General features: G+C 32.7%; 1 protein-coding gene across 1 annotated transcript in view; it reads right to left on the reverse strand.

The window, feature by feature from the left end:
• Positions 1–19,260, reverse strand: part of LOC142351224 (mediator of RNA polymerase II transcription subunit 22-like) — a 595,906-nt gene that overhangs the window by 67,107 nt on the left and 509,539 nt on the right. The gene's annotated exons all lie outside the window — the stretch shown is intronic.

Below are 19,260 nucleotides of genomic sequence, written 5' to 3' on the forward strand. Positions count from 1 at the left end.
AGTTAGTTTAACTATGTTATAATGAGCTGAGTGTTGAAATTGAACAGACAAAAAACTGAATAAGTGAAGCCCAAATGTCAAAGGTAATCCATAAAATGTTTTATATTGACCAATCAGCTGATACCTAGCCAAAGTGATACAATCCTAACCTTGTCTTATCATCAGACCATCCCTCTTGATTTTACGCTATTTTAAAGCCTTCAAACTGTGCTCAAATGTTTTCCAAGTGTCTCAAATGTTTTCAATCCAATCTCTGAAAACTTGTTTTCCTAACAGATTAACCGGGTATTTCTCTTCCCACTTATGACAAGGACAGCTTTACATTGCTCATTTCGTTTCCTTGGATTTGAATCTGTCCGAACATTGGGTTTTGCCATTAGCTTTTATGAAAGGTGTTGTCCGTCATACTGTCAATAACCGTCGCACTAGTTGCCCCTAAACAGTCCAAATAACTTATCGTTCAACTTATCTGACTGAACAAGTCTTTTAACGCTCCAAATATCAAGTTATATCCAGGGTGAAACAATCAATTTTTGCTCAAGTTATGGTTAAAAACTAGAACTATATTTCGAAACCGCAAAATCCCCAATGTCCACTTCTTTATAATTTTTTAAGATACAGATTAGTGCAGAAGGCTTCAATCTGCATTCTGTAAAAAAAATTTCGAGAATTTTGCCCGTTAGATACAGTTTAAAAAACGTAAAAATAGCCGCGTTTAATGGAGATTACAGCAACGCATTCAGTGAAGCTACTCTAGGCTACTGTAAAAGAGTAGGAAAACTTATCCTTCTATTTTTAAAAAATATATAATCGAATTTACAACTTAGTCTCCTAGAGGAAAGCTTTAGATTATTCAAGTAAACTCTGTTATCAATAAATCTAAGTTATTTATGCTATATAATCATTAAGTTGAAGCAAAAGAACAAAATAAAACGCAGTAACGAGAAATTCAGCTGAAGCTTGATGCAGCTGCCCTTTATAATGCAATGCACGTCAATTGATTTTTTTTTCAATTTTCCGTTTCTCAAGCTTCATTTAGAAGGCTAAGGGTTTTTACATTTGAAAAGTTCATTTGTGATTGGCTGAAGACAAGGTTGCCAACAGAATGCGAACAGTTTGCCCTATCACGCGTTTTCCGTGTGATACTGACGTCATGGGAAGAATGTCAACTCTGTAGAACTTCTGTCGAATACTCTATACTAGCAACAGTATTCGTCGCAACTGTAAAGATAATGACTCAAAAGTTGATTTTGTAGTTTATGCATGCTTGGCATTACTAATTTGTAGACTCTGGCTAATTATGTTGACAATTTGAAGAAAAATATCAAGTGGGCTTTCATTAGAATATAGCATTAGGTATTACTTGTATTGCTGTTCTAACTCCACTGTTGAATTTGCACTTGAATTTGCTTGTTCTTCAACTAAGTGCAAAGACAATAGTCCTTTATCTGATCAGATTCAAAGTTTTGCTTTATTATTATTGAACCACCCACACAAGTATTATTAGACATTTATCCCAAATATATGATCAGACTTATTGTAATGAATCATGTTAGGGGGTCTAAGCAGGTGCAAGTACTGTGAAAATGGACCTGTATTGCAGTCGAACTAGCGTTTCCTACTTGCCACCCAAGTGTCATACACACCATTTACACAAACTGGTCTTATGCTCTCGAACTTGGTCATCTCTTAAAACCCATTCTCACGTTCTTTCTTGTTCCTCAAGGCTTCATTTCTCTAGCCAAGTATACGTCGAACAATAAGAGATCCTTTTCAAGCTATGTCAAGTTTATCTTATGCACGTTTAGATTTGGATGTTCTTTCTCAACCTTCTAACAAATCATTCGGCTGATTATTTTTGATTTTGCCTAGATAAGAGACCGTAACCCAGATTTTGCGCTGTTATCAAACTCTTCATCAGACTACGGTTCAGGTCATCTATCGGACAAGGGATCCTTTCAATCTTTTTTCTTGTCCCACAACCCCGGTTTTTGACACAGATGGGATGCGGATAGAGTGATTTTAATGTTTGAAAAATATCAGGTTGAGAGTGACAAAATGAAAACTCTATTGTGTCGAAAAAGACTCCTCAGTTTTGAATTTAGATTTGGTACCGTTCTCTTTTAACTTATCTTCAACAGATGAGAAACAACAAGTCATCATTGAAGCTTCTTCCCAATAATTGGAGAAATTTTATATAAGAATATGACAAACATATTTTAATTATTTTCAGTACTTCGCATACAAGATGAGCTTGGGTGGCGTACGATTGGTCATCAATGCGGTCTTGCTGACAGTCTGTTCATATCTCTACTGGAAATGCATCCAGACTCTAAAAACTAGTTCTCATATTACCAGGAAGAAACTCCTCACAATAGCTTTTGCAACCAACTTGGCTTGTTGGGCTTTTACTGTTGTACCGCATGTAACTTTCGAGGACTTCGTAATGCGTGAGAGATCGCCTAATTTTGCTGAATCTTTCGTCGCACTATATGACCTATACGGCCCCCTTGGGAGAATGTGGTACAAAAACGGTGTGAGTTCTGGAGTAGCAGGTGTTGTACAATTCGGTGCGTAACTTGATTAACAAAAAAATCAATTCACCAATCACCTTTTACCAAACGTTGTGAGCAATTTGTTACTTACTTGTTTTCAAATTACATTATATGCGCGCGAATGAGACAGTTTCCACGCTAAGAGTTCAAAATTTTTCTGATTATTCAGAAAATAAACAGATTATGAAGAAAATTGTTTGGTTCAGCTCTAAATTATACCATAAAAATATCGCTTTTAGAAAATTAGACAAAAGTTTGTGACGGATCACCTCAATGCCTCAACACCGATTAACGTGTTTTTTTAAATAAAACTAAGGCTTCTCGAATCTGTATTTTCATGATGAGATCTTTGCTATTCTTCTGTCAATTGAATTAGATATTTGCTTTTAAAATCATCTGTTGCTATTATCACCTAATCTGCAAAATTGAAACCGTTCATCAAATTATTTCAGCGAGAGATACCCGATCAGACCTTCGAGGGGAAAAGCTGCTAATAGTACAGGATGTAGTGCTTAGGATGCTGCGAATAAGTTATGGATTTCTCAACACTGTTCTGGTGCTTGTTTTAATCAAACCATTTCAGGAGCCCATTAACAACTTCAAGACTTGGTTTCTCAACAAATTCAAAAAGTCTGCCTGATGTAATTTCATTCAAACCTCAAATTCCTTTATCGGTTTCAAAATGAGTCTACTGACCTCTTTTGATGTTCTCCACTAACCCGAATAAAATTTTGTCCAACAAAGTACATTGAGCTCTCTAGATTTCCTCCATCAATTCTGGCTGCTTATTGCAGTTGCACGCGATCTGTTCTACACTTTGTTTTAAAAAAACCAGATGTTCGAAAAATTATCCAGTAATCCAGGCTCTCTATATCTATTGAAAAAGTAAAGTGCTTGCAATTTTTATGCTCGACTGACAGAAACAGTTTTTTTATTATTTTTACTTCATCTTGCTTTTCTTGCAGAATCACAATTCTTCTAACTATTTCAGTACTAAATTTATATTGATAAAAACTCGTGTTTTGACTAGGATTTCTAAAGATGGAACAGAGACCGTAGTGAGACTGGCGCGAGCTCTAAAAAATAAATTTCGTGTCGGTAAGTTTGTGTTTCAACTACACTACTGCAATTCGTTACAATACTAATCCGAAAAAAGGATAAAAAAATTCAATTTTTTTAGCACGGGTCATACGGGTTAGTATGACCACTATATTGATTACGCGAAGTTGCAGTATACTACAAGTAATCTTTTCCAGAGCCAGTTTTGACAGGCCACAAAGAAGCCAAAAGGCAAGAAAATCCTTCGAGAAAAAGGCACAAAAAATTTACCAATTGGTCTTATATCGAAAAAAAGGCCAAGTTCGTCTGAGTTCACAGAGCTCAAATTGATTGTTCTGATAAACTTATTAAAAAGTTCCATACGCTGCAATGACTAATGACGAATAACTGGCAAGGGCAGTGCCCAATCAACTTAATCCCCTCGCGGCAAAGGCTACCAACCATCTATAGACGAACTATTAAACGTGGACAGTGATTGTTTCAAGAGGCTCCCTGGCAAACTAAGGAAGGAATGGATCGTGTGCTTTCTCAAAGATGCAGTCTACCATCTCAAAGAAGCTTAAAGCACATCTAATATCTTGAGTTGTATCGATGACAAACTTTTAAAGCTAACCAGTTGAAAAGAAAATCCTGATTTCCCAGCCAACTCTTAAACTCAATTAATGAGAAACTCGGTATGCTAATGTTGTGCAATCAGAACGTTTGCCTCCAATTACAGAGAACACCAGTAATCATCAGTTACGCCTATAGTTTATTAGCGTTTTGGAGAGAAAGATGATGTCAGAACTGGAGAGTGATTTGGATGACAAAAAAGCAGTGAACAGCATTAGTGACGAACTCGGGTCAGATGATGCCTCTACGGACTGTTTCAAACTTGGTAGACCTGCAACAGCTGGTGACACTCCTCAGAAATCTGGCCGTCTCGTAGTAACCTCCAAAAATATTTGGGAGCGTATAAATTGTTTAACTAAGTCTATTGGAGTGCGTTACTACCAAAAAAATTTTTAACAGTACCAGATCTCTTACCAAGTGAGCTTGTAGTTGAGCTAAAAATTTTAAGGAAGAGAAAAGAATTGCTTACTAACAAAATTGATAAGTCACGCATCAAAAATCAACTTTTTAAATTATTCGTTGATGACCAGGAACAAAGTCCAAAATAACTCTCTGCAGTAAAACGCTAGCTGCCGATGCCCAATCAGTTTTCAGAAAAGACTCACTCTGACCAGCCTGGACACACAAGGCCTTCCAGATATCCAGTGTCTTACTAAAATATGGTTTGACATAAAACAAAATACTTCCTATTATAATTCTAAGCGATAAATATAATATAGTTGCAAGAGCTGATCGTTCAAATGGCCTACAAAGTCGAAATTTTATTCCTCCTAAAACATCTATAGCTTTGACGCCTGTGAGATCTAATGAACACCACATCTACTGGGCGTTATTTTCCCTGAGCCTTCCTCTACTTGTTGTTTGTGTTAATCACACTCCACCCGGCAGCAAATATCGGAACCAAGTTTCAGTTATTTTAAATTCACTTAAAAACTTGATCGATAAATTCGAAGGAAACCGCCATTTAATTACGGGCAATTTAAATGAATCTCATGCTGACTGGGACTCAATTTCATGTGCTAATCATGATATCACTAAATTCCTGGATTCTTTAGTCAGCTGTAATTTCAAACAATTAGTTGACAACTCCACTCATTTTGGGAAAACATTCTGGACTTCATTTTCAGTAATTCCGATGCGCTGTGCCGGGATTATCATTTCTTTAAATTTCTATCCTTCAGTGATCATAAACTTCTGTGTTTTTTAATATACGCTCAAACTGAATTACATTTCAATGAGAAGCATTTCATACCATTGTCCAGTTTTCGGCCACTGGGCTTAGTCACAGAGTCTAGTCTTTTTGATGTTCAAAACGAAATCGAGTCCCCATACTACATTAATCAGTGGTTTCAGGATTTCTATTTGATGCTAACTCCTTTCTATTCCTGGAAAGAAAAAAGCACCTGTTTTAACCTTCTTTTTATAGCTTGCTTTTTATATTATAGATTGTCTTAGAAAGAGAGATGAGTATTCGAGGCGACCAGTACTATCTTTATCAATGCTGGAAAATCTCACAAACTTATTCAAAGAGGCCATCGAGTTTGATACAACCATCTTATAAAGGAATTTTTATCAAATTACTTCATTACTAAGCATTGTTTAAAACTTCTGCAGACACTTAAAAGGACTGCTTTATTCCCAGCTCTTATGCTCAGAGTTAACTGCAATTTAGTAACTCCCTACGAGAATGCAGAAGCCAATTAATTTCTCTTTTGTTTGGTCTTCACGAAATGCGTCACATGAACTGCACCAATTGCTATTTAATGATTTCATCGCAAAAATAGTCTAATTGTTCATCTTAAACAATCGTTGTTTCTTTTCTGTGTTCTAGCATTTTGTGTAACGAAACAGACGATACTGAAGTTGATATAAAAATGTTTCAAAGTTTCAATGTTTCAATTTAAGAAAGCTAGCCGCTAAGATTAAAAACTGAAGCTAACAGGTGTTCGTCATATGATAGACTTAATTTGCTTAGGAAATGCTATAATACAGAGTTTTCTGAAGTCAGCCTCTGCAAAAAGCAGTTATTCTGTGACTGCAACTTATTCGGATACAGCCGGACACTATTTTAGATAAAAGGAAGAGGAGGACCATGTGGAGCTGAGTGCTACAAAACCACAGAAACAGAATCAACAACAAGAACAAGACAAAATTTGAAAACTTCGTAGCCCAAATAGTTATCTTGAAAACAGACGGAAATAGATGTTAACTTCATCAGAATCAACAACCTGAAAAACATAATTAGAAATAGCGGATTCTCTTTCTTCTTAAAGCTTTCAAAAGGAAAACAAAGCTTCAATAAAATTACGTAGGAGTTTGGAAAACAAATAAGAAGGTATATTCGGGCTACCATTTCCTATTTCAGAGACACAATCAGACAAACAAAGATTGAATACTCCATGGAAGCTCAAAACACAAAAAACTCCACCTTCAACGCTCAAAATTTGTTGGATCTGAACTGACAAACTAAGTTTGTTAGTAATCTGTTAAATTCCGACCATGACAAAGTGTGTACAACAAACACTACTAAGATCAGTCATGAAGCGTTTTTCTACCTTTATATTTTATCTACAATAAACAAAGAAACACAACTAACATTAAAAGAAAACATTGGGTTCTAGTTACTGTAAAAACATCATTTAAACATGAAAACATAGAACCTGCTTTTAGTTATGATGCTCTCAATGTTGTGAATAAAAACGTCTTTCAATTTCTTCTTTATTTGTGTGCTGCATCTACAATACAGCCGAAGAAAGCAACTACTGGTGGGCAGTCAGATAAATCAAAAATCTTCACGAAGGCTTTAAAGGTCACACTTCGCCCATTTATTACATAATCGTGGTAACATACAATTTTAATTTTACAGAAACATTGTAGGGAATGTGCTCTCAACAAAAGAATACGAAGAATTAATTTTATATCACATATGATAGAAAACAATACCTCAAACATTGCATAACCTAAGCTACACTTTTGCGCTCGCAAAAATCGCGAATTAGTTTAGGCTTGTTGCTTTCATAAATTTTCCAAACTCTGCTTTCATCATTTTACCAAACTACATTGAACAATGAAAAAAGTCCTACTTGGTTCACCAAAAATCGGATCAAAAGAAAAATCAGCCTTTGTTAGTTCTTTTTGGAAAGAGTTCATGGACGTAATTGCAAGCAATTATTTCAACCCTCGTTGCTAAAAGAATATCGATTATGTTCCAGAACAATTTTACAACATTGGGCTAACTTACAACCACAGATAACAGGTGAAATATTTCACATGATCAAAACAGTAATTTTGACAAAGCTAAAAGGGCTGATTGAAAAATCTGATCTCCGTTTCAAAATGCAGCTCTGAAAGTTAGAGGAAGAGGTACTCATCTCGGTTGATTCTTGTCTCTCAATTTATGAAGCTGAAGTTTTTGAAAGCCGACAATTTGGCAAATTATCTTCCACCGATACGTGAAAAACCATGATTACCACGTATAATGTTTCTAAGAGACCTGAAAATAACGACCGATAAACAAAAAGCCGAGAGAATTAGATACTATTTTTCAAATGTCCTGTGTCACAAAACAAAAATTTCCTAAATGAAACAACTTTGATTTTTAAAAAAAACGATTCTACTAAAACAAAAAAAGTTCAGTGTTCTTGAAATCCATGAGTCATGCATTTGGAATTTCATTGTTTCAAAGTTGTAGTAATTCTCTCACAAAGCCGATCAGATTATTCTTTCAATCAATATTCAACATGGGGTTCCATCTCACATATTAGAAAGCAAGTCAGATAAACCCAATTTTTAAAGAGGACACAAACGAGATATAACATGCCATCGGCTAATAATACTTTTCAATTGCATATCCAAAGTTGTTGAAATTTACAAGCTTGTAAGATACTATGCTTGTGATAATCAGTTTTGCTTTCAAATCAACCGAGCACAATTGCTCTGTAATGTAAATTCTCGTATAATATTCCGGCACCGCTCATCTTCGTCTTTGACTTCACAAATTTCAAAAGGAGAAGAGGTTGGAAAAAACGATGTTTGAGTTTGTAAAAGCCAAAAACAAGAACTAACGAATGAATTAAATATTGTCATACCGCATTGGAGCCCATTGAGAATTGCCGTTTACACTGAAAGGTAACAAAACAACAAAATGAACAAAAACAAAAAATTTACTGAATAAAATCAATATATATTTTTAGAAGCATTTAACTGCGAAATAAAAATACTATCAGATAAAATCTAAACTACACAACCTAACCTGTCCTGAATTAACAAACAGATGATACTTGTCCCTTAATGTCCCGCAAGTTGGCAAAGGAAAAAGAGGAGTGATAGGTGCTGTTCCGCCAGAGCGAAAAACTAAATATAGTAATTTTTTCATGTTAACACTGAGTATGCTGTACATATTAATTGTTCAGATGAAATCTAAACCACCAAAGTTCACTTTTCCCTAACTAAAAAGCCCATGGGAGTTTTTCATTAGTAGAATTGGGAACAATTCGACAAAAGGAACAATGAACAATAAAAGGTGAGAAACTCAAGCAACAATTGAGTTAATTGAAGCCAAAAGTCTTCCAAAAGTTTCGAAAATCATTACTTTTGACTTAAAAAGTCTGCATTGAGTTACGCAGAACTTTTTAAAACTCAATGTCAAGTATACTTGTTAAAATTATGTCATAGGACAGGAATACGGAATACATACAGATAAACAAAAAAACTGAAAAATCTACAAGGAACTTACGAAACCAGAATGTATTGAAGACATTAAAATCAATAGATATTGACTTACATATTATTTCAGGTAAATCGTTTTTGAAAAATAATCTATTTTCACTTGGATCTGATTTGAAAATCAAAGGGATCTCTTCGAAAGGTTCATAAAAAGAAGGCAACAAAAAAATGGATTCACAAAAAATTTCGATGAAAATGCATTCTTTCATACACATCAGTTATAACACAGAAACCAATTGAAAAGTTACAAAATGCGCTACATGAAACTCTTAGAAACTGGTGAGTTGCTTTCCACCATCAATGTCGTCTGTCATTATTTGATAACTTGACTTCGATAAAGACTAAAAAGCATGAAAAATTATACACAAAATTTCCTTTTCTTTTAAAAAATTTGAACTTATCACAGTCCTAATTTTAGCAACGGTCACTGGAAATTATTAGTTTGTACCTCAATAAAAAACCAGAAAACCAATGAGACAATTCAAAACAAAATACGTCTTACAACTACACGGGTAAAAAGCAGCAAACACGGGAGAAAACAAGAAAATCAACTAAAAAGTGCGGAGGTTATAACCATGAGCTTTATGTTGAAACATTTTTTCTATCGAATTTTTAAAGCCAATGAAAATTGCAATCATAGTTAGTATTTGAGAGCATTTAGAAAAGTAAAATATGCACAAATATCGAATTATCTCAAAAGCTTTACGAAAACGTTAGTTCGAAAGCTACAAAAAAAAGTCGTCAACCTGATAAATTTGTGTTCAAAATAATATGGGCAACGTCATAACTGTGAGCAATCTACAAGTTCAAAAACTTGAGCTTTAGAAAAGAGTGAAGATCAAAACCAACTTTTTTCAAAATTATTTTCAAAGTAGTAAGATCCATCTAATGTCAATTAGAAGCGTTAGTTAAGTTCACCTAGTCTACCCTAGCCAGCCAGTAGAATTTTAATTTAATGACAGTGAAACACAGGAGTGCAAAAAGTGCTACAATTGCAGGCAAACCAAAAGTGTGCCCAAAACACACTGTCCGAGCCATAAAAACAATGAGCTATTCCCTGAAGACTATGTGTATGTTCATTTCAATGAAAATAGGATAATTCATTGATAGATATTTGACAAAAAAAGATTTGTTTATAATTTACATGAAAAAGTCAAAAACTATGAATGTTCTTGCAAAAAATTTCCACTGGATTGCAAATTTTTTTGATCGTAAATCTCGCCGATGAGATCAAAATAGACTTTTTACTGCTGACTGTTTGTTAAGAACACCGGTTTGTTTCATATATTTGCGTAACATTTAATTTTGAAACAATAAATTGATATTAAAAGTATTCGAAATGTGTTTGAAGAAAACGCGATTGAAAAACTTAAAATCAAATTTTATGCTTAAAATTCTCTTAAAGGAAACCACTCACAACTCTGCATGATGAACAAAACGATGGACAAATGCAGACTGACTTTTAATCCCAGTTGAGCACAGAAGTTTTCGTCCCTCTAAGTGGGGTCAGAACAAAAATGAAAAAATACCTATGTAATCAGAAAAGTTTTCTCTTCCCTATAGATATGATACCTATGTCAGTGACCTAGTATTTATGCAATTTTTTGAAAAATTCGAGTAAAATCCTCTGCAACAAATTGAAGATGGCGTTGATCAAATGATCCAAAACAAAGATATAAGCTAGTTTTTAGATATTATTTGCATATCAGTAAGTTTTAATTGCAAAAAGAAGAAAAAATCTTCTCGTTTTTGCTTTGTATTGGTGCTCTGTCTTTTTTGCAATCCAAAAGATTTGGATTGTTTTAGGAAGCTGATTTTTTAGCAGTCATATTATTTGGTTTGTTTTGGGGTGTTGAATGTATCACCCTTGCATATCCGTTCCAAAAAATTTGAAACTTAAATTTTTTTCATTTTTCTCGGAAAGTGGAATGATTAAATGGTGGTTTCATTTTTTCCATCCAACTGATTGCTTCAAAACATCAAAAAATGTTATAGAATCCTTATCTAATGCATAAAAATAGGCTTCACTTTCAAATTTGTATAAGACTTGTACTGGTTGCCGATAGCATTTTTGTCTGACGAAATTGTCTGTAGAGATAATCAAAAACAAAATTGATAGAAATTTTGAAAATTCACTCATTAAAAAAGATGTTTTACGAACGGTTATGTCATATGTATCATATGTGTTCATAAGACTTTAACGATTTTATCACCTTTTCTCGTTTAAGTTATTGCAGCTTGGTGACTTATTCTTGGTAACAACAGACCCAAAATCTTAGCCTACAGAGCAGAAATTATCCTATTTAATTGTTCCACTTGCGAGCTAATAATATTTGTAAATTTGATAAATTTCACTTTTTTCGGGTTCAGTTTTGCCATTTCATTATATATGTTTTCCATAAGCAGGTCACACGGGGTGCTTAAACAAACAGACTTAAGTGCCGAGTAGGTGTTGAGTCAAGGTTTTTGACCATTTTAATGACTTCGACAATGTATTTCAATAAAGTTGTAGTTTATATTTAGTTTTGTCCGACCTATTGTTTTTTTTATGTCAACTTGTTTGATCTCAATAATAATTTCCGGCAATAAATTTGATTAGTTTATCTTTTGCAGTTGGTAGTTTTCATGCTTAATCACTATTTTTTTCCGATGAATAAGTATTACCAATTCTTTCATTTGTTTGTGTTACCCTGTTATTTGTTTAACGAATAATTTAGATTATATCTTTTTTGGACATTAAGCAAAGTGATATTTTTAAAAGTTTTAATGTCTTACCATTCACGATTTCCACCTCAATAAAATGTAAAAAATTTATGCACAACTTTTGTCGGTGTCCGTTTTTTTGTGGTGTCAATTTCTTGTAGACTTGATGAAAAAAATTGGACAAGAGAGGCTATTATTTAAAATAATGACAAGAAATTGGTGAGCTGCTTTTCAACATCAGAAAGATCTGTCATATTTTGATAACTTGACTGCAATAAAGAATAAGAAAAATGAAAATTACAAAAAAATATTTTTTCGTTAAAGATTTCTTTTATCAAAGTCATAAGGGTTAGCAACTGTCAGGGGAAATTGTTAGTTTTTACCTCAATAGGAAACCATAGTTATTAATGGACAGCGCTATAAAGAGTAAATCAAGGGCAAATATCCAAATATAAGAAAAATTTTATGGAAAACAGAAATTTGAAAGTCGCAAAACCAATAGTGAAAAAAGGCGTGAACCAGATAAGAATGTCTTCAAATTAATTAATATGTAAAATGGCATGAATGGGAGCAATCTACAATTTCACAAACTTAAGTTTGAAAAAAAGAAGAAGATCAAAACAATTTATTTTATAAGAAATAGTTTCAAGCTCTTAAGATCCATCAGATGTCAACTCAAAGCGTTAGTTAGGTTCACCTAGTCTGCTTTAGGTAGCCAATTGAACTTTAATTTAATGACAGTGAAACACAGGAGTGCAAAATGTGCTACAGTTGCAGGCAAACCAAAAATGTGACAAAAAACACATTGTCGAAGCCATGAAAACCATGAGCTATTCCCTGACGACAAAGTGTGTGTCCGTAATAGATTTGATGCGAAAAAAGATTAATTTGTAATTTACCTGAAATAAGTCAAAACGTAATTTTAAAAAAATCCTTAAAACACAGCGTTCCAAGTAGTAGCGTATATTTAGATTTGAAACATTGAATTGAGATCAAAAAGACTCGATATCTGTTTGAATGAAACTCAGTTTAAACAAAAATATTTTCAAATTCCATGTTTGAACTTTTTTTCAGGAGACCACCTACAACTGTGTACAACGAACATATGATTGGGCAAACATTGACCGAATATTAAACCCATTTAAAATCAGATGACTGAATTTTAAACACAATAAATTGATATTAAAAAAAACTCGATATGTATTTGAAGAAAACGCAATTTAAAAATTTAATGTCAAATTCTATGCTTATAGATCTTTTTAAGGAAACCACAACTCCGCAAGATGAACATAACTATGGACAAAATGGAATGACTATTAAACCCAGTTGAGCACATTAGTTTCCGTCCCTCTAACTGGGTTCAGAACAAAAATGACAAGCAATCTATGTAACCGGAAAAAATTCCTTTGCCCTATAGAAATGATACGTACGTCAGCGGGCTCGTATTTAGGAAATGTTTTGAAAAGTTCGAGTAATATCTTCTACGACAAATTGAAGATGGCGCTGATCAAATTGTTCAAAAAAAGAACTAAATGATGCAAGTTCGTCTTTCAATATAAGTAGCATATCAGTATGCATTAACACTTGCATTAATTGCGAAAAAAGGAAAAAATCTCCTCATTTTTGATTCGTACTAGTTCGCTGTCTTTTTTTTGCAATACAAAAGGTTTGGATTGTCTTGGGAAGTTGATTTTAACGATCAAAATATTTCGGATTGTTTTGGGGCGGTTAATGAATCAGCCTTGCCCATCGGTTTCAAATAATTTTAAACGTTTTTTTTTTCAATTTTTGAAAATTTTTCAATTTTTGAAGTGACAAAGCGGTGGTTTGATTTTTTGTTCATCCACTTGATTGCTTCAGGACATCGAAAAAATTTATAGTCCTTAAGCAATGCATTGAATTAGGTTTCACTTTTCTACTCAAATCCATGTATAATATCTTTACCGCATTAAACTCTACAAAAGTTTGAACTGCAGACCACTGGCACTCAAATTTTGGGGATTAGCTTGTAAAATTGTTGTTCTGGTTGCCAGCTGACTCCAATCATTTGGCAGTTCATAAAAATAAAACATTACCAGCAGAATTTTGTCCGACAAAAATTCTCTTTAGTGACAATCAACTGCAAAATGAATGGAAAATTTGAAAATCCATTCATTAAAAAAGATGTTTTTTACACTGTTCAGGAAAAAAACACACTTGATCATCTATAATTTTTGCAGTCGGCAGCTAAAATTTTTTACGACTTTGCAATCAAAGGTTTTCATAACAATTAAGTGATTTTTATTATATTTTTTTCAAATTTGATATTGCAGCATGATGCCTTAATCTCGGTAATGACTGGCTGAAAATATTTTCCAGCAGAGCAGAAATTTGCCTATTTAATTGTTCCACCTTCTAGCTGACAATATTTGTAAACTTGATATTTTTCAATTTTGTGCGTTTTCAGTTTTATCATCTCACCATATACGCTTGCTAATAGCAGGTCGCATTGGCCTAATAAACAGGCAGTTGTAAGTGCCGATTTAGTGTTGAGTCACGTTTTTGCACCATTTGAATGACTTCGACACTGTGTTTCAGTAAAATTGTAGTTTAGTAATAGTTTTCTCGAACTATTGTACTTTTTATCAATTTGCTTAATCTCTACATTTATTTGTACTTCTCCTGCATTGAAAATTGTTTAGAGATCTTTCGTAGTTGGTAGTTTTCATGCTTAGAGGCTGCTTATTTCCAAAAAAATTTTGTACTAATTTCTTTGTTAGTTTTTGTAACCCTGTATTGGTTTAATGAATATGTCGTTTTTGAATATCTAGATTATGTCATTTTTGACGATTAGCAACTTGATATAGATACAAATTTTAATGTTTCATCACATTTTTGTAGTTGCTACCCCAAAACTTGAACAAAAACTTTAATTTTTTTCTCTTTTTTTTGGTGACAAGTTCTCTGTAGAAAACCAGAAAAAATTTTCAACAAAAGAGGCTATTTTTTAAAATATTGACAGGAAATTTGTTAGAATTTGTTTAGGTCCTTTTTTAGTACTAAAAGTGTAGTTCAAAGCCTGCCCTGCTGTTTGTTTGTTGAACAGAAGTGGTTGAATTTCATAGTGCAGTACTTGAATGCCTTTGAAGACATTTAGCTTTCAGAATGGGGTAGAAAAGTACTTCCCTAAATTTTAAAAGCTTTGGCAGACTCGATAGCAGATCTAGCAGTTTTTTAAAGTGCCCAAAAACTTGAAGCTAATGCAAAGTCCTAAACAGTAGATAAAATATCGTTTTTTGATATCTTTAGCCTATTTCTTTCGTATTACCGTTTTTTCTCCTATTATTTGTTTAGTGTTTCCTCAAATGTTTTTAAGATTAACTTCGTAACATTAAAATGCCGTCTCAGAAAATTCCACAATGGTTGCTTTATGGTATTTGTATTAGTTTTACAAACATAAACCCAACACATTTTGTGAATTTTGATTTTTTTCAATCAGTTTGTTTTAATAAAGAACAATGCGTTTAGTTTGTTTTGAAATACCTCTTCCTGTTGTGGCCCTATAAGATATCTCAAAAAGCTTGCATGTTTCAGTTCACAGATTTAAATTTTACAGCTGCAATAATTCGGTTTTGAGGACCTTAGCTGCTTATTAACGTTTCATTAATTTTAGCAATTTTTACCAGGTCTTAGCAAAACTTTTGTTCTTTTTAGCATCTTTTTGTTTACCATATGTCCCAGCAGATTTGTTCAACTCAGCAGTTCAGTTTTCCATAGATTTAGATAGAAAGACTTTTTGTGATGATGAAAAGGATCAACAAATTAGACAGAAATTTTGAACTAGTTTGAAATTCTTTTCCAATTTTTTTTCTTTTTTCATCAATTCTCTGAGCTTAAAACGTTAGAATAGCTTTAAGTTAATTTGTTGCTTGGTTCGGTTTTAATTTATAGCGTCATTGCTAGCATTTCTGTATTCATTTTGAAGACATTGCCACCAGGAAGCTGTAGCGAATCGCTAATATTTCAGTTAACTGCTATATCTTTCAATAGTATTTGATGTTTTCCTGCCAATTTTTGATTCTTATATTTAAAATAATTTTCATTTAAATGCCTTGTTTTGTATTTTGCTGTCTTTTTTAAAAAAAACCTTTGAATTCAACCCAAACTTTTGTATATCTAATTTCAAATCTATTATTTTTAGTATTTTATCCTACTTTGTCAAAAAAATGTCTGTTCGACTCCTAATGAAACAGTGTTCTGCCGGTCAGGTCAATGGGTGTTTAATTATACATTCAACCAGTTGGGTGTTTGATGTATTTTTTGTTAATACTAACAAAGTTTTTCGATTTGACGATATTTGATGTCATTTGTGTCACCGTTCCAGAAAAAAATTCATATATTTTATAATGCGTCTCAGCTTATTTTTGACGAGGTCTGTGATTAGAAATTAACATTCTTCATTTTAAATTCTAAATTTTTTAGAAGACGTTCATTTATCTCATACTGCCCAGATTTGATTATCTAATACGGCCAGAAAATGAAACTAAAGAAAGCGTATAGGAATTCTGTTATATTAAAAGGAGATTACCCGTGATCCTATTTTGGTCAATTTTTTTATCGACAAGTAAACCCTACCGTGATTCTTTGCGATTCGCCAAAAAATCGCGAGGTAGTTAAAGGTTTAAACCCATTGTTAATACTAAAGATTTGATATTCTCTGAAGTCAATATGTACCTATAAAAACTCAATTTTTAGAAAAATGAACAATTTTGTTCGAACAGATGTTCAACTAAGTACGTCAAAAACAAAAAAAAAACAGTGTTGTTATTAGCGTACATAAAAAACAGACTGGACTTGCAATTTATATAAAATAATCAGACCCTGATTGCTTTTTACGCAATTATGTGGCAAAAATCAATACTTTATGCGTCGATATGGCATTGTCTGATGGTATAAAAGTTGCTACTCATAGCAAAACGAAAGATTATGCAATTTTTTGCATTCAAAAAGTTGCGTATGGTTCATGCATGTTTACCAGATAATATTATGTTATTATTATAGGAAAAGTTGGAAGTTATACAAAATCATTTAACACATCGTATGATAACCAAGAAAAATATAAGATCCAGTGTGAAATCAAGGAAAACTGTATAAAAGGGATAAAGTTCAAAAAATGAAGCTTTTTTCTGGAGCAACTTCACTCCACTTCTCGCTTTCGCTTATATTTCAAGGCGTCATCATTGTTTTTGTTTGTGAGTTATTTAATACTTTGAAAATTTAGAAGGCCAACAACAAAATTTGATGAACTGCTTTCTACTAAATGAATAAAAGAAATGCTTCCAAAGCTATGGCTCGTTTTCTCGAGTTACAAAAGATTTACAAAATAATGGTTTACATTTTTTCTGTTCATCCAAGTGATTGATTCAGTATGTTTTTCTCTTTTAAAGATTACATATCAAAAGCCTTATAAAGGGTTTCAACTTTTTGGGATAAAGTTTAATATGCCTCTCGTGTTAACTCAACAACAGGTTGGTCTGGAAAACACCACCGCTCCGTTTTTTGCAATGTATATGTAAAATTGATGTTTCACTTTTCTTAGTATGTTTCTCATCAAGGCGTGTCAAATTCCAGTTCACTGGGCAAAAAGCACGCAAGTTTTGCAAATTCTAAACCCTCAGTTTCGAGGGATTAAGGTTTTTCACTATAATCAAACAGGGAGCCAGTTCACAACACTATCATCTGGTTCAAAATAACAAAATGAGCGAAGCATAATTGTTTCTCATCTTTGTACCTATTTTAGAGGGTCGCTTTGCCGTCACTTTTGTGCAAATACGTCAAAATCTATTGGTTGCGTGGCTAAATGTTTTTCCTCGTTAAAATTGTCCCTCAAAAATAAATTTCTAGGAGTAGAAAAATTGAAAGTCTTCGTATTGCTTTTGTAAACAGGAGCATTGAAAAGTTTCCAAAAGTTATCCTACCAATCTTCGAAACCGTCGCAAATTTTTTTTATTCGCCAAAAAAAAAACATTAAAAAATTGTCTGCCAAACTGTTTTTCCTAAAGTAACTTACAAAACAGTTTTGTTTTCGAAAAAAACGCAGTTTTTTCAGCCAAAAACGAAAAAGTCATTCTATATACTAATGGAAGATTCAATTTTTATAGTTGCTGGACATCAGTTTGTGGTCAGCATATCTGAAGCAAATTTTTATCGATGAATATAACTTATTAAAAAAATTTCTTCAAATTTTATTGAATTTCAATTTTGACAAAGTTTTTCTCACTGGGTGTCGAAGATATCAAAAATTTGGTTTTTTGAAGTCTTTTGAAAACAAAATGTTGATGAAATCAAATTCGTTTTATGCATTGCTCAGGACGATAAAGATGCAAAAAGTTTTCAGATTCTTGCTTATTTTTCCCGCTAATTATTTACCTTTCCATAAAATGGCGAATTTATATCGTTTTGTCTGTCTTGCTAATCTATTGCTGCAATTTTTGTTACTGTATAAACATCCTTTAAAGGAAGGTTTAAAATACTTCTGGTTTTGAATGATGTGAGTGTATAAAAGAAATCTCTAAGCTAAAAATGTTGCATTTTTTCCGACTTTCTGGCATGGGAACGTCAGAATAATTGTTGGCAACAACCAAGATGGTAAAATCTCAACAACTTAATGACATTGAGTTTAAACAGGAGTCAGACCGAATGCTTCCTGTTCGAGCCTGTAACTTGTCCGAAGGTTACTTCATCAGCCCATAAATTTTATCATAGATTGATCACAATGAAAACGTTGAGTATCTGGAACTATTATAGGAGATTAGTTTGCTCACGCTGGTGCAGTTACCGTGGTAACCTCTGAACAAATAGACGTACAAAATATAGATTTTCAGCGAATCTGTTTGGTTCGGAAATCTAAAACTCTAACAATATGCGTTCTATTAATCAAAATTGACACAGCCTAATTTTCGTTTTAAAATTCCACATCATGTGTTTAAGTCTCGTGGGCCACGGCCATGCATGAGCGGCTTGTGAGACTTGATATGAATCGAACATGATCAGTCCTCCCAATATATATATATATATATATATATATATTTATATATATATATATATATATATATATATTTATATATATATATATATATATTATATATATATTATATATATATAAATATATATATATATATATATATATATATATAATATATATATATATATATATATATATATATACATATATTCTCTTTCGGCTTAACCCATTTTCTGAACAAATTTACGTTAACATTCATCTGCTATCTCAAAAGATGGAAAATCTGGTGAGCAATTAATCAATTAGAAAGCAATTTTGACTTTTCTCAATTTTCATTGGCCATTATATTCGTTAAAAGATCTTGCAAAATGGCTTTTTTGCAAAATTTTGCAAGACGATTTTTATCTCTGTATTTTATTAAAGAACAACATAAGTGCAGTCAACTGAGGGCAAAATTTTAAGGTTTCTTCTAACAACACAAACACAATTAGAGAACTCCTCAAATCATTCAAACTGTTTAACTAAGAATTGTTATTTTTTAATAGTTACAAATTTCAATTGTTTCATCAGAAAAAATTAAAGTATTTGATGTTAATCTTGATA

The sequence above is a fragment of the Convolutriloba macropyga genome, chromosome 12, assembly GCF_964194025.1.
Source record: "Convolutriloba macropyga chromosome 12, txConMacr16.3, whole genome shotgun sequence".
NCBI lineage: Eukaryota > Metazoa > Xenacoelomorpha > Acoela > Convolutidae > Convolutriloba > Convolutriloba macropyga.